The sequence below is a fragment of the Sapajus apella genome, unplaced genomic scaffold (genome assembly GCF_009761245.1).
Source record: "Sapajus apella isolate SASKATOON/1434 unplaced genomic scaffold, GSC_monkey_1.0 scaffold18, whole genome shotgun sequence".
Classification (NCBI taxonomy): Eukaryota; Metazoa; Chordata; class Mammalia; order Primates; family Cebidae; genus Sapajus; species Sapajus apella.
The window spans coordinates 12,253,797-12,268,243 of record NW_022436958.1 but is presented as its reverse complement, the minus strand read 5'-3'; the positions used below and the strand labels follow the sequence as shown (position 1 = coordinate 12,268,243).

The following is a 14,447-nucleotide window of genomic DNA, read 5'->3' as shown; positions in this document are numbered from 1 at the left end:
GTCTCCTGGGTTCAAGCAATTTTCCTGCCTCAGCCTCCCGAGTAGCTGGGACTACAAGCATGCACCACCATGCCCAGATAATTTTTGTATTTTTAGTAGAGATGGGGTTTCACCATGTTGACCAGGATAGTCTTGATCTCTTGACCTCGTGATCCACCCGTCTCGGCCTCCCAAAGTGCTGGGATTATAGGCGTGAGCCACCACATTCCATCTTATCTTATACAGACTCACTTCCAAAGAGCATTAACTTTGAAATCAGTGAATCTTGAATTCAGATTCGACTTTTGTCATGCACTAGGCATATAAATTTGGGGAAATAACTTCTCTGAATCTCTGAGTCTTCATCCATAAAATACAGAAGTCAAAAATCGTTTCATATATGTATTATGTAAGATAATAAAGTATACAATATAATAAAAAAATCACATCTGGCTCATGGTTGGTAGACCTATCTCCTTTCTCTAAAGTTTATTTATTATTTATTTTTATTATTTATTATTTTTTAAGACATGGTCTCACTCTGCCACCTAGGCTGGAGTGCAGTGGTGCAATCATGGCTTACTGCAACTTTGGCTTCTGGACTCAAGTGATCCTCCCACCTCAGCCTCCTGAGTAGCTGTGACCACAGGTGAGAGCCACCATGCCCAGCTAATTTTGTTTAGTTTTGGTAGAGAAGAGGGCTTGCTATATTGCCCAAGCTGGTCTCAAACTCCTAGGTTCAAGCCATCCTCCTGCCTCCACCTCCTAAAGTGCTGGGATTACAGGTGTGAGCTATCATGCTCAGCCTTTCTTTAAAGTTTAAACTGTGTTGCTTAGCTTTTTAAATTAATTAATTAATTTTTTGAGACAAATTCTCACTCTGTCACCTAGGCTAGAGTGTAGTGGTATGATCTCAGCTCACTGCAATCTCTGCCCCCCAGGCTTAAGCCATCATCCCACCTAAGCCTCCTGAGTAGCTGGCACTATGGGCATGTGCCACCATGCCTAGCTAATTTTTGTGTTTTTTGTAGAGACAGCATCTCACTTTGTTTCCCAGGCTGGTCTCAAACTCCTGAGCTCAAGTGATCCACCCACCTTGGCCTATCAAAGTGCTAGGATTGCAGGCATGAGCCACTGCATCTGATCAGTTGCCTAGCTTTTGATTTGGAATATTTAATAATCTCATCATATGTCCTGACTAAAAGAGATTCAACTCTGTGATATATGACTCCTAGTTATTGTAACCCAGGTTTATTGAGTAATAAACATTCTTATATTCAGTGAAAGAAACATAATATAAGCATTTAAATATAAAAAGCATTTAAATATAAAATACATGATACATAAACAGAAATCTCCTCCAGTCTTACTCTGAGACTGAGTACAAAGGTTGGATATATAATTTTCCCCTTTCTCCAAATAGATATTGTCCTTTTTAAAGATATTTGCCTCACATGTGTATACCTATGTAACAAACCTGTACATTCTACACATGTACCCCAGAACTTAAAGTATAATTTAATAAAATATATTTGCCTCAAATCCAACAAATGTTAAAAAGAAGAAACTTCATAACAGATAATAAAAATCAACAGTATTCATTATTCATTACAGATAGTAGATTGAACATATATACTTAACTCTATCACTTTCCAAAGCCAAACTAAAATACAATTTTATGTTAAGTATTTTATTAAAAAGCAAAAACAAGGCTGGGCACAATGGCTCATGTCTGTAATCCTAGTACTTTGGGAAGTCAAGCCAGGAGGATCACTTGAGGCCAGGAGCTTGAGGCTAGCCTGGGCAACACAGCAAGACCCTGCCTCTATAAAATATTTTTAAAAGTAGCCAGGCTTAGTGGCACACACCTGTAGTCCCAACTACTTGGGGGGCTGAGGTGGGTGGATTGCTTGAGCCCAAGGGTCCATGTTGTAATGAGCTATGTTTGCATCACTGCACTTCAGCCTGGCAATAGAATGAGACCCTGTCTCTTAAAAAAAAGCAAAACAAATAAGGAAAAGGGGAATGAGACATAAGTGACAGTAACTGCAATTTGGAAGCTACAAAGCAAGACTATTGCTAACTGACTTAGCAGACCCAAGCAAGCTGGTTCCTAAACCAGCAGCAGTTGGTAACGATAACCTAGGAAGCAATTTTGTACTACAGCTTCCAAAACACTTAGGAATTGGTGACAGCCAGTGCTTACGGAAGTGGGATAAAGGTCAGACTATGAACAAACTTGGTTGGAAATTTATTTAAGAATTAGATACTTTATTTAGGGGAAGAAAATAATAGGTGGCAAAAATAAATAAATAAGAAACTAAAAACAAAAGAATTAGACACTTTCTAATTAGCTGCCACCATTCATAGCTGGCCAAGTACTGTTCCCTCTTTCATCCTAACAAGACTAAAAATTCACTCTTTGGAGTGAGTAAAAGAGAAAGTTCTTGAACTGGGGATTTTTGTTTGTTTGTTTTGAGATGGGGTCTTGCTCTGTTGTCCAGGTTAGAGTGCAGTTGTGTGATCTCAGCCCACTGCACCCTCTGTCTCCTGGGTTCAAGTGATCCTCCCATCTCAGCCTCCCAAATAGCTGGGACCAAAGGCATGCACCACCATATCTGTCTAATTTTTGATTTTTGTATTTTTTTCTTTTTTTTCAGTAGAGATGGGGTTTCACCATGTTGGCTGGGCTGATCTTGAACTCTTGACCTCAAGTGATGCACCTGCCTTGGCCTTCCAAAGTGCTGGGATTACAGGTATGAGCCATGGTGCCCAGCCTTAAACTGGGGAATTTTGAAGGGCAAGGTACTCTACTGAAAAGAGAAAAACTGAATGAAATTTTATTTGCTGAATATTGAGACTGTAAGTCCTCTTCTACTTGGTTCACACAATGCTAGCAGCCCAACTTATAGCTTCTAGATAGGAAAGTGGAAGAAGATTCTTCTTTGGTGAATCTAACCGGCCAAAAAGAAAGATAAGATGTTCAATGAAACAATATTAGGGGTTCTTGGATAAAACAGCAGTCAGATCTAGGAAATTCATAGCCATTAAGCCCCAATTACACGTTTTCAAGGTATCCACTTCCTCATTACCTTAACTATTCAGCCAAGGACCCTGAGACTTCTGAGGAAAGCCCTTAACAGGAAAAATGAAGGCTAAAACAAACAGAAAATAAGACTCCTTAGGGACATAAAATTTCAACAACAAAAAAAGTTTCTAAGATATAAGAGAACTACATCCAAGAAACAAGGACAGATGGTCTAAACAAAACAAAAGAACATTCAGGGAACAAGAAAATACTGCTGAGAAACAAAATAATGATAGACATAGAGACCTCAATAGAAAGGTCAGAAGATCTCCCAGCAAGTAAAGACACTAAGAAAACAAACATAGGAGAGAAAGGACATGAATATTAGAAAATCAGTCTGGGAGGTTCAACATCCAAATAACAGAAAGAGAGAACCAAGAAAAATTAAAAAAAAAAAACAAAAAAAATTTTATAAAATTTTTCCTCCTCTAAAGAAGATGAATTTTCAGATTAAAAGGGCTCATTGAGTACCTCACTAAATGAATGAAAATATGTCTCCAAAAAAGCATATCCTAATAAAATTTCAGATCTCTGATAGAAATGGAAAATCTTAATAGCTTCTAGAAAGGAAAAATAGATAAAACAGAAATCAGGATATCTTTCAACTTTTCAACACTGGAAGCTAAAAGATAATGGATGGAAGCCATAAAAATTCAGAGAGAAAATGAACTCCAACCATTTTTTTCTTCTAATGAAATGCCATCTTTAATAAGCATTTTGGTGCCTAACAATTTAGACTACATTAGTAATTAACTAAGCTATAAAAGCATTTAAGATATGATACTGTCCTATAAGAGCCAAACCAGATTTCTATACTCAGCCACAATATTAATCAAATGTCAGTCAAGAACAAAGACATTTTCAGGCAAGCAAAATCAACTCAAGAAGGAAAAGACATGAAAACTGGGAGATCCATGTCAAAACAAGGACAAAAAGAAGTCTTCAGCTGATAGTGAAAGGGATCTGTACCATGTGGGACACAGTTTGCAGCCAAATCAGAAAAAGTACATGGGTAGCCAAGCAAATGACAAGACAATTATTAATCTTAGGAAAAGCAGAGTTAGATACAGGATATGGTTCAGCCATGAACTGAGTTTATATGGTCATAATAACACATGTAATTGAATAGAAAACTTACCAAAATCATTATGTAACTATATAGAAATAAAGGTGTGCTTGTGGCAGTGGGGTAGGAGACAAAAAAGAGATCTAAGTCTATAGCTTCCATAGTAAGGATTTAGTAGATGATCTGTGAAACTGAAAAAAAAAAATCAAGAAGTAGAAATATAAGCATGTGATTTAGAGATATTCTGTTTTATAATTACCAAAAGACACAGTTAAAAAAGAATTCCATCTGGGGATTGGAAAATGATGGAAGGAAGTTTAGAGCAGGGTAGTCTTGTAGGACTACCTAACTTTTAACATAATTTGGATGTGTACTTTGATAAATTTTTTAAAAGCACAAAATTAACCTTAATGTGTGGAAATTTAGTAGGCATTTATAAATTTTTTTTTTTTTTTTTTTTTTTTGAGAGGGAGTCTTATTTTTGTCGCCCAGGCTGGAGTGCAATGGCATGATCTCAATTCACTGCAACCTCCGCCTCCCGGGTTCAAGCGATGATTCTGCCTCAGCCTCTCAAGTAGCTGGGATTACAGGCGCGTGCCACCACACCCAGCTAATTTTTGTATTTTTAGTAGAGATGGGGTTTCTCCATGTTAGCCAGGCTAGTCTCGAACTCCTGACCTCGTGATCCACCCACCTTGGCCTCCCAAAGTGCTGGGATTACAGGTCTAAGCCACCGCGCATGGCTGGCATTTATAAATTCTTAAGTGTGCTGCATATGAATTGCTGTGTCATACAACTTTACAGAAGAAATTTCTAGAAAACAGGTATTGCACCAGACAAGTATCTGCCATAGAAGCCACCATATGGCAGATATGTAAACATCACTACTTTACTTGGTAACCATGACAAAAACAGGCACTACTGTGGGTAGGAGCATAGGTTCTAGACTAGATTCAAATCCTGGCTCTATTTCTAATTATATAATCTTGGATAAGATATTAAACCTCTTTTTGCTTAAGCTCCCTTAACTGTAAAATCTTCATTTCATAGGAGTGTGATGATTGTTAAGTGATATATGAACAGTAATTAGCAAAATATCTCAGACATAGTAAGTAGCTGATACTTGTTAGTGATTTTTATTTAGTATTCCAAAATTCCTAACTTTGGATCATAAGGATCATGTCCACTGTACCTCTTCCTACTCCTACACAGTGTAGGGACAACAAAATGTCCCTACACTGATCTTGGGACATTTTGTTTCCCACAAATGCCTTGTTCAACCATCCCCCATAGATCAAACTCACTTACCACGCTAAAGGCAATCATGCCTGATTAACTACAAAACATAGGCTAGAAACAGACATCATATCTGAAACCCCATCTCTTTTCTTTTCTATTCTTTTTTTCCTTTAAGGCAGTCTAGAGCAGGATTTGTAATGAGAAGACCTAGGTTTGAGTAGGTCATTTAGCCTGAGTATCCATTTTCTCATCTGTAAAGTGGAGATGATTGCATCTGCTGGAGTAGACGTTTGTTGTTTGACTTCCCACCATTCTTTCTTGTTACTTCTGGTAGGCATCTATGGATTTGCCTTTGGAAATCTTACCCCAGCTCTAGAGGTGTGTCTAGCTGCCAACGTCAATCAGCATATCCTTCTCTCTCTTTCTCTGTCTATAGTGATGGGGCACTTAGCCAAATCAGGGCCAGTGATGCTCAAAACTGTCAGAGCTACCAAGGCTGGAGTTAACAACGCAGCTAATCCAGAGAGAAAGAGCCAGGAGCCTCACATTAGTCTAGATAAGCTCACATTCCATCCTATTCTCATCATGAGTATGAATGTATACATTTTCTCAATTAAAAATATCCAATTAAAAATGTGTGTGTGTGCGTGTGTGTGTGTTGTGTGGCAGGAGGGCTTAAGGCAGTGTGTGGGGGGCAGGGGAGTGTTCTTACCTATAACCAAAGGAGTCTTAACTCTTGCGTATCTTATAGGTATTATCTCCAATGTTTCTGGGATTAACTGTGATGATAAATATAAAAATATTTTGTAAACTTAAAGCAGCATGCAAATGGTAACTGTTGTTATAATATTAACATAATTTTTAAATAAAACAAGCCTGATATCTTCACAAAGCAAGATATGCCTTGTAACAGTTATAAATAATTTCTATAAAAGCCAAAGCACTCTATTAAAAGTTTGGACATGTTGGATATTATTTGTGAATATATATTTTGTATAAAATATAAGAATGTGCAGTTGTTGCTCAAATCATTCCAGATTATGCCTCTGACAGTAGCTCATTTGCCTTTCTTATACATCAAACATAAGAGGTTAAACTAGTACCCTGCAAATCTCTATTTTTATCCTGTGATATTTATGCTCCATGAACCTACTTAAACCTTTATGAAAACATGTATTCTATACTAATTACTTAATTTTTACCAGGCTTAATTAGTACAGTCTGGAGAAATACAATTGTTTTATTATTTATAAATAAAACATTAATTAAGGGGAAATTGAAAAAAGGTAAGAAGTCCATATTTTTAAAAAGCTGATTTTTATAAAAATCAGTCGGGCATGGTGGTGCACACCTGCAATCCCAGCTACTTGGGAGGCTGAGGCAGGAGAGTCTCTTGAACCTGGGAGGCAGAGGCAACAGTGAGCCAAGATAAAGATACGGTACCACAGGCCGGGAAAACAGTGAGACTCTGTCTCAAAAAAAAAAAAAAAAAAAAAATCTGATTTCATAAACTTGTAAAATAAAATGCTTTGAAGTCAGAATAAAAATTGGAAGTAAATGGATATTCTAAATGAGCTCATAGGCTTTTAAAAAGCATTTGTTTTCTTAAATATATCTATCTATTTATGTCCATAGGATTTATTTGACTGGCACTTCTTTTCTCTCTTGCTAAAGGTGAGTAAACTTCAGCTCAACTACTGTTTGATTTCTCAGAAGCTGAGCAAGTGAAGTTGAAATAAATGCTGTTTTACAGTATTTGCTTCATCTGTTACATCCTTGGTTTTATCTCTAGGTTAGGCTCTTTTAGGTAAAGGGTCAGATAATTAGCTAATGAGGCTGACTTTTTGTCTTCCCCTATCATTACCTTATGACAGTAAATGTAATAATGTGAAAATCATCATGAGCATGAATGTATACATTTTCTCAATTAAAAATATCTAAATAAAAATTTAAAAATTGAGCTATGACTTTTTTTAAAAGAGAGAAAATAATGAAACAAGAATGATGTTCTTGAATTCAAGATAAAGATCCCCTATTGTTTCTGATCTAAAAAGGTATATATAACCTTTGACCCACTAAACTTAGTTTTAGATGACATTTAGTTGGACTAATAATTCTGATGAAACTAACATGTGTATTCAAAATAGTGTCGAACAAAAGGAATCCCATAAATATTTTGTGCAAAGGCAATGCCCATGGAATAAGTCTACAGTTTCCAAACTGTTACTGAGAAAGTCAAATAATTATCCAGGTATGTAAGTTTTGTGTGTTGTCTGCTTCCCTACAATTACATTTTAAAGTAAGAAAAAGTAGGAGTCTGAATATGAAGATAGATTAAAGTGCAGATTAAGATCAAATTTCAAAAAAATGAGCAACTCCTAGAAGCTAATGAAATTTGTTTATTTTACGAACGAGTGTAATTTTTTTATCAAGATAGAATTGTTTTCATTAAAGAAATATATGAAAATGGTTAACTAAAATCAAATGGCTCCAAAAGTCTTATAGTGAAAACAGTCCTGCCAGTTGTTCTTTCCAGAGGCAAGCACTTTTCATTTTCTTAGTTTTTCCTTCTGGCAGTTACCTTCATGGGTTTTTTCAAATTATTATTTTTTTCAGTTTTTCAAGTGAATGTATATATTAATATATATAGTTTAAAAAAGCCTCTTCAGTTTATAATGCATCTTAACAGTCCCCTGCCCCCATCCCTCCTAATTCTCCAGAGCAATGACTTTTAGCTCTTTTAGCAATGTCTTCTATTTTTTCCTCACATAGCTACTTAGTCATTTCTTGATCATTTTATATATTATACAGTGATTTCTTGATATGACAGATGAGGATTAGCTCTTACACCATCACTGTCTTCACTTTTCCTCCCATATTGTTTCCAAAGTAGTTACCAGATTTAGGGGCTGAACAGTCATCACATCATTATCTACATATTGCTCATGGTTGAGAAAAACAGCATATCATGTTCTTACTTCCTATCCTGTACTTTTTCTGCCCTAGAATTAACGATTGCCTAATCAACCCTTCCCCCTTGTTTTTTTACTTTTGCTTATTCTTCAACGAACTTCTTTCCAAATGTCCCACATATGGCAATAACCTATTGTTATTTTTAAGAGAAGGGATCTCACTATGGTGGCCAGGCTGGTCTGGAACTCTTGGGCTCAAGCCATCCTCTTGCATAGCCTCTTGAGTAGCTGGGACTACAGGCATGGGCCATTCCACCCAGCTAATCTATTAATATTTTTACTTTTTTTTTTTTTTTTTTTTTTTTTTTTAAAGCCAGCTCCATAGCTGGAATATTGCCTGTGTTGGCTCCTTTTGCTGATTAAGTGCAGTTGAATAACTTTCTTTTTAGAATTCTGAAGGCATGATTCCATTGTTTTCAGATTCTTTTTTGAGACAGGGTCTCTTCTGTCACCCAGGCTGGAATACAGTGGCACGAACACCTCGACTCACTATAGCTTTGACCTCATGGGCTCAATTGATCCTTCCACCTCAGCCTTCTGATTAGATGGGACTACAGGTGTGTGCCACAATGCCCAGCTGACTTTTGTAGTTTTTGTAGAGACAGGGCTTCACCATATTGAAACTTAGGAAATTTAACAAACATTTATTGAGTGTATTCTAGGTAACTAAAGTAGTGCTAGGTACAATAGGAAATAGAACAATGAATAACATACAGGTCAGGTCCTTGAGGCACTTACAAGCTGTGGAATAGTAAGTTATGTACAATAAGAATGACAACATTCTACTTCAGAACTGAACATTATAAATGAAGCTAAAAGCTTAGTTATATAAACCATTTTACATTCAAATACTTTAGTTCATATTTGCTCAGGTCAATCTGATTACCATCAGTCTTGTATATCTTTATAAATACATATCACATTACACTGTAGAAATTTGCTTATGTATCTGCCTTCTCGGCTAGCCTGTGAGCTTCTCCACAGTGAGGAAGTACTAGAGGCCACAGTATGGAGTCTAGCACAGAGTACATGCACAAAAATTGAATGAATCAATAAAGCAGATTGTTAGATGTGTTATCAGTGAAATAAATGCAAAGTGAGAATGAGAAAACTAAACAAAGAATAGTTTAATTCCCATTAGAGAGCTTGGAGAAAACAGCAAAAAGAGAGTGGCATTTTAAAATATTGAGGCTGGGTGTGGCAGCTCATACGCAGCACTCTAGGAGGCCAAGGCAGAAGGGTTACTTTAGATCAGGATTTCAAGACCAGCCTGGGTAACATAGTGAAACTTCGTCTCTTAAAAAGAAGAGTTGGGATTAGCCGGGCACGGTGGCTGACGCCTGTAATCCCAGCACTTTGGGAGGCTGAGGTGGGCGGAGCAGGAGGTCAAGAGATCAAGATCATCCTGGCCAATATGGTGAAACCCTGTCTCTACTAATAATACAAAAATTAGCTGGGCATGGTGGCGCGCGCCTGTAGTCCCAGCTACTCAGGAGGCTGAGACAGGAGAATTGCTTGAACCTGGGAGGCGGAGGTTGCGGTGAGCTGAGATTGTGCCACTGCACTCCAGCCTGGCACCTGAAAACAGAGCGAAACTCTGTCTCAAAAAAAAAAAAAAAAAAAAAAAAAAAAAAAAAAAAAAAAAAAAAAGAGTTGGGATTTTAATATATAGAAATAGAGGAAAGAGACAGCAGGCAGATGGAATGGGAAAGATTTGCAAAAGCAAATCTTTCACAAAGGTGAAAAAGTACTGGGAATGCTTTAAAAATATTTATAATCCAGTACTTTTAGAATTCCAGGCTTTTGTGATTGGTTGATAGATGTATTAGTGATATCTTGGGGTTAGTCTAGATGTTTCTCCTAGGGATCTGAGTGGATCTGCTTTCCCAGACCTGTACAAGTAGAGGACAAATACAGATACCACAAAAATGGCCCCTGGGAACCTATCCACATGACAGGACACAATTCAAATGTCTATAACAAGCTTCTTTAATGCATGGCCTGCAGGCTGCATGAGGCTCAGGATGGCTTTGAATGCAGCCCAACACAAATTCATAAACTTTCTTAAAATTTTATAAGATATTTTTGGCAATTTTTTTTTTTTTTAGTTCATCAGCTATCATTAGTATTAGTGTAGTTTATGTGTGGCCCAAGACAATTCTTCTTGTTCCAGTGTGACCCAGGGAAACCAAAGAGATTAGACCCTTGATCTATAATAATTTGGAATAATGGGAATGTTTGCTAAGTTATATTTCATTGAACAATATACACTTAGAGAACTGCAATACATGCTTGCAGAATGCAGTTCAATCCAGTATATTTTACCAAATTAATTTGACCACAGAATTCCTTTGCTATGAAATTCCTATTAGCATTTTGGTTTGAAAATTTTAGTTTCCCTACATTTAAAATGTAAGGTATCAAATAGAGACAAAATAATACAAAGGAACAATGAAATGAAAAGTTACTTCTCTGAAAAGACAAACAAAATTGATAAACTACTAGCCAGTCTAAGAAAAGAGAGAAAATCCAAATAAACGCAGTTAGAAATGAAAAAGGAGACATTACAACTGATACCACAGAAATACAAAAGATTATCAGACTATTATGAACAACTATATGCTCACAAACTAGAAAACTTAGAGGAATGGATACATTCCTAGAAACATACAACCTCCTGAGGTTGAACCAGGAAGAAATGGAGCCCTTGAACAGACTAATAATGAACAGCAAGATTAAGACAGTAAATTAAAAAATGTCCCAACAGGGCTGGGGGTGGCTCAAGCCTGTAGTCCCATTATTTTGGGAGGCCAAGGCAGGTGGAATGCTTAAGCCTAGAAGTTCAATGCTGAAGACCAGCTTGGGCAATATGGTGAAACTCTGTCTCTACAAAAAATACAAAAATTAGCTGGGCATGGTGGTGCATTCACCTGTAGTCCCAGCAACTTGGGAGGGTGAGATGGGAGGATAAGCTGAGCCTGAGGGTGTCGAGGCTGCAGTGAACCATAACTCAGGCTGTCTCTCCAGCCTGAGTGACAGAGTGAGACTCTGTCAAAAAAAACAAAAACAAACAAACAAACAAAAAACAAAAAAACCTCCCAACAAAACGAAAATGTAGGACTAGATGAAAATCAAGGAAGGCGTAATTCTATCTAACTCATTCTATGAGGTCTGTATGGCACCAAAACCAGACAAGGACACAACAACAACAACAAAACTACAGACTAATATTCCTGATGAAGATAGATGCAAAAATCTTCCACAAAATACTAGCAAACAGAATCCCAACAGCATATCTAAAACATAATACACAATGATCAGGTAGGATTTATGCAAAGATGATTCAGCATATACAAATCAATAAATGTGATACATCACAAAACAGAATTAAGGACAAAAATCATATGATCATCTCAATAGATGCAGAAAAAGCATCCAATAAAATTCAACATCCCTTCAGGGATGTTTATCCTCAACATCCCTGAGGATAAAAATCCTCAACAAACTAGGCATAGAAGGAACATACTTCAAAATGACGAAGGCCATATATGACAGTCCCACAGCCAACATCATACTTGGTGGGGAAAAGTTTAAAGAATTGCCTCTAAGAACTGGAACAAGATAACAATGTCCACATTCACCATTCTTATTCCACATAGTACTGGAAGTCCTTGCCAGAGCAAACAGGCAAGAGAAAAAGATAAAAGGCACCTAAACTGGAAAAAAAAAAAGTCATATTATCCCTGTTTGCTGATGACATAATCTTGTATCTAGAAAATTCTAAAGACTCCACCAAAAACCTCTTAGATTTGATAAATTAATCAAGTAAAATTTCAGGATACAAAATTACCATACAGAAATCAGTAGCATTTCTATATACCAATAATGACATAGTAAAGGACCAAATAAAGAAGGCAATCCCATTTAAAATATCTATAAAAAACCCACCCTGAAACACAGAAATATATTTAACCAAGGTGAGATATCTCTATAAAAAGAACTGCAAAAACTGATGGAAAAAATCGTTGGTGACACAAACAAATGAAAAAACATCCTTTGCTCATGGATTGGAAGAATCAGTATTGTTAAAATGACCATACTGCCCAAAGCAATCTAAAGATTCAACGCAATCTCTATCAAATTAGCAGCACCATTTTTCACAGAATTAGAAAAACAATTCTAAAATTAATATATGTCTTTTAGGAGACATATGAATGAAATCAATTGATGCAAAAAGAATGAAGCTAGAGAAGTTACATGACTTGACTCCAGTTTACACTACAAGGCTACAGCAACCAAAATAGCATGGTACTGGTATAGAAATAGACACAAAGATCAATGGATCAGAATAGAGAACTCAGAAATACCATATACATACAACCAACTTATCTCCAACAAAGTCAACAAAAATATACACTGAGAGGCTGGGTGTAGTGGCTCACGCCTGTAATCCCAGCACTTTGGGAGGCCGAGGCTGGCAGATCACTTGAGGCCAGGACTTTGAGACCAGCCCGGCCAGCACAGTGAAATCCTGTCTCTACCATGAATACAAGAATTAGCCAGGTGCGGTGGTGCATGCCTATAATCCCAGCTACTTGGGTGGCTGAGGCACGAGAATCCCTTGAACCCAAAAGGCAGAGGTTGCAGTGAGCTGAAATTATGCCACTGCACTCCAGACTGGGACAGAGTGAAATTCTGTCTCAAGAAAAAAACCAACATACATTGGAGAAAGCACAGCCTATTCAATAAGTGCTACTGAGAAAATTGGATAGCCATATGCAGAAGAATGAAACCAGATCCATATCTATCACCATATACATCAATTAACACAAGATGGATTAAATACCTAAATGTAAGATCTAGAACTATAAAATCCTAAAAGAAAACCTAGGAAATCTCTTCTGAACATTGACCTAGACAAAGAATTTATGAGTAAGTTTCAAAGACAAATGCCAGAAAAACAAAAGCAGACATATAGGACTAAATTAAACTAAAAAGATTCTGCACAGCAAAAGAAATAACAGAGTAAACAGACAAACTACAGTATGGGGAAAAAAGTTTGTAAACAATCATCCCAAAAAGGGCGAATATCCGGAATCTACAAGGAACTCAAACAACTCAACACGAAAAAAAAAAATTACCCCATTAAAAACTGGGCAAAGTACATGTGCAGACATTGTTCAAAAGAAGACATACAAGTAGCTAACAAACGTATGAAAAAATCCTAACATCACTAATCATCAGAGAATAATTAAAACCACAATGAAATACCATCTTACACCAGTCAGAAGGGCTATTATTAAAAAGTGAAAAACAACAGATGTTGGAGAGGATGTGGAAAATAGAAAATGCTTATGCACTATTGGTAGGAATGTAAATTAGTACAACATTTATGGAAAACAGTACAGAGATTTCTTCAAGAACTAAAAATAGAACTACAATTCAACCTAGGAATCCCACCACTGAGTATATACCCAAAGGGAAAGAAATCATTATATCAAAAAGATACCTGCACTCATGTTCATTGCAGCACTATTCATAATAACAAAGATGTGGAATCAACTTAAATATTCATCAACAGAGGACTGGATAAAGAAAATGTGATATATATATGCCATGGAATACTACTCAGTCATAAAAAAGAATGATACTGTGTCTTTTGCAGCAACATGGGTGAAACTGGAGGTCACTATGCTAAGTGAAATAAAGATAAAATTAAATACTACATGTTTTCACACAAGCGAGGACTAAATGATGGGAGCACTTGGACATATAGTGTGGAATAACAAACATTAGCAACTACAAATGGTGAGAGGGTGGGAAGCGGTGAGGGTGGAAAAATTACCTATTGGGTACATTGTTCATTATTTGGGTGACAAGTACAATACAAGCCTAGACTTTAACCACTACACAATACCTGCATGTAAAAGTCTGCACTTATACCCACTAAATATACAAAAACTAAAGGAAAAAAAATTTAAAGAATTACTTTGGCCTCATCTATTACTTCAGAGGATATAAACATAGTTCTTTAGATGTGGTTAATTTGAATAATTTTTATACTAAACTTCAGGGATAATATTTAGTCTCTCTCTCTCTCTCT

At 36.6% G+C, this 14,447-nt stretch overlaps 1 protein-coding gene across 5 annotated transcripts in view; it reads right to left on the bottom strand.

Moving 5' to 3' along the window:
• MBD5 (methyl-CpG binding domain protein 5) overlaps positions 1-14,447 on the bottom strand; it is a 477,719-nt gene that overhangs the window by 161,722 nt on the left and 301,550 nt on the right. The window lies entirely within an intron of this gene.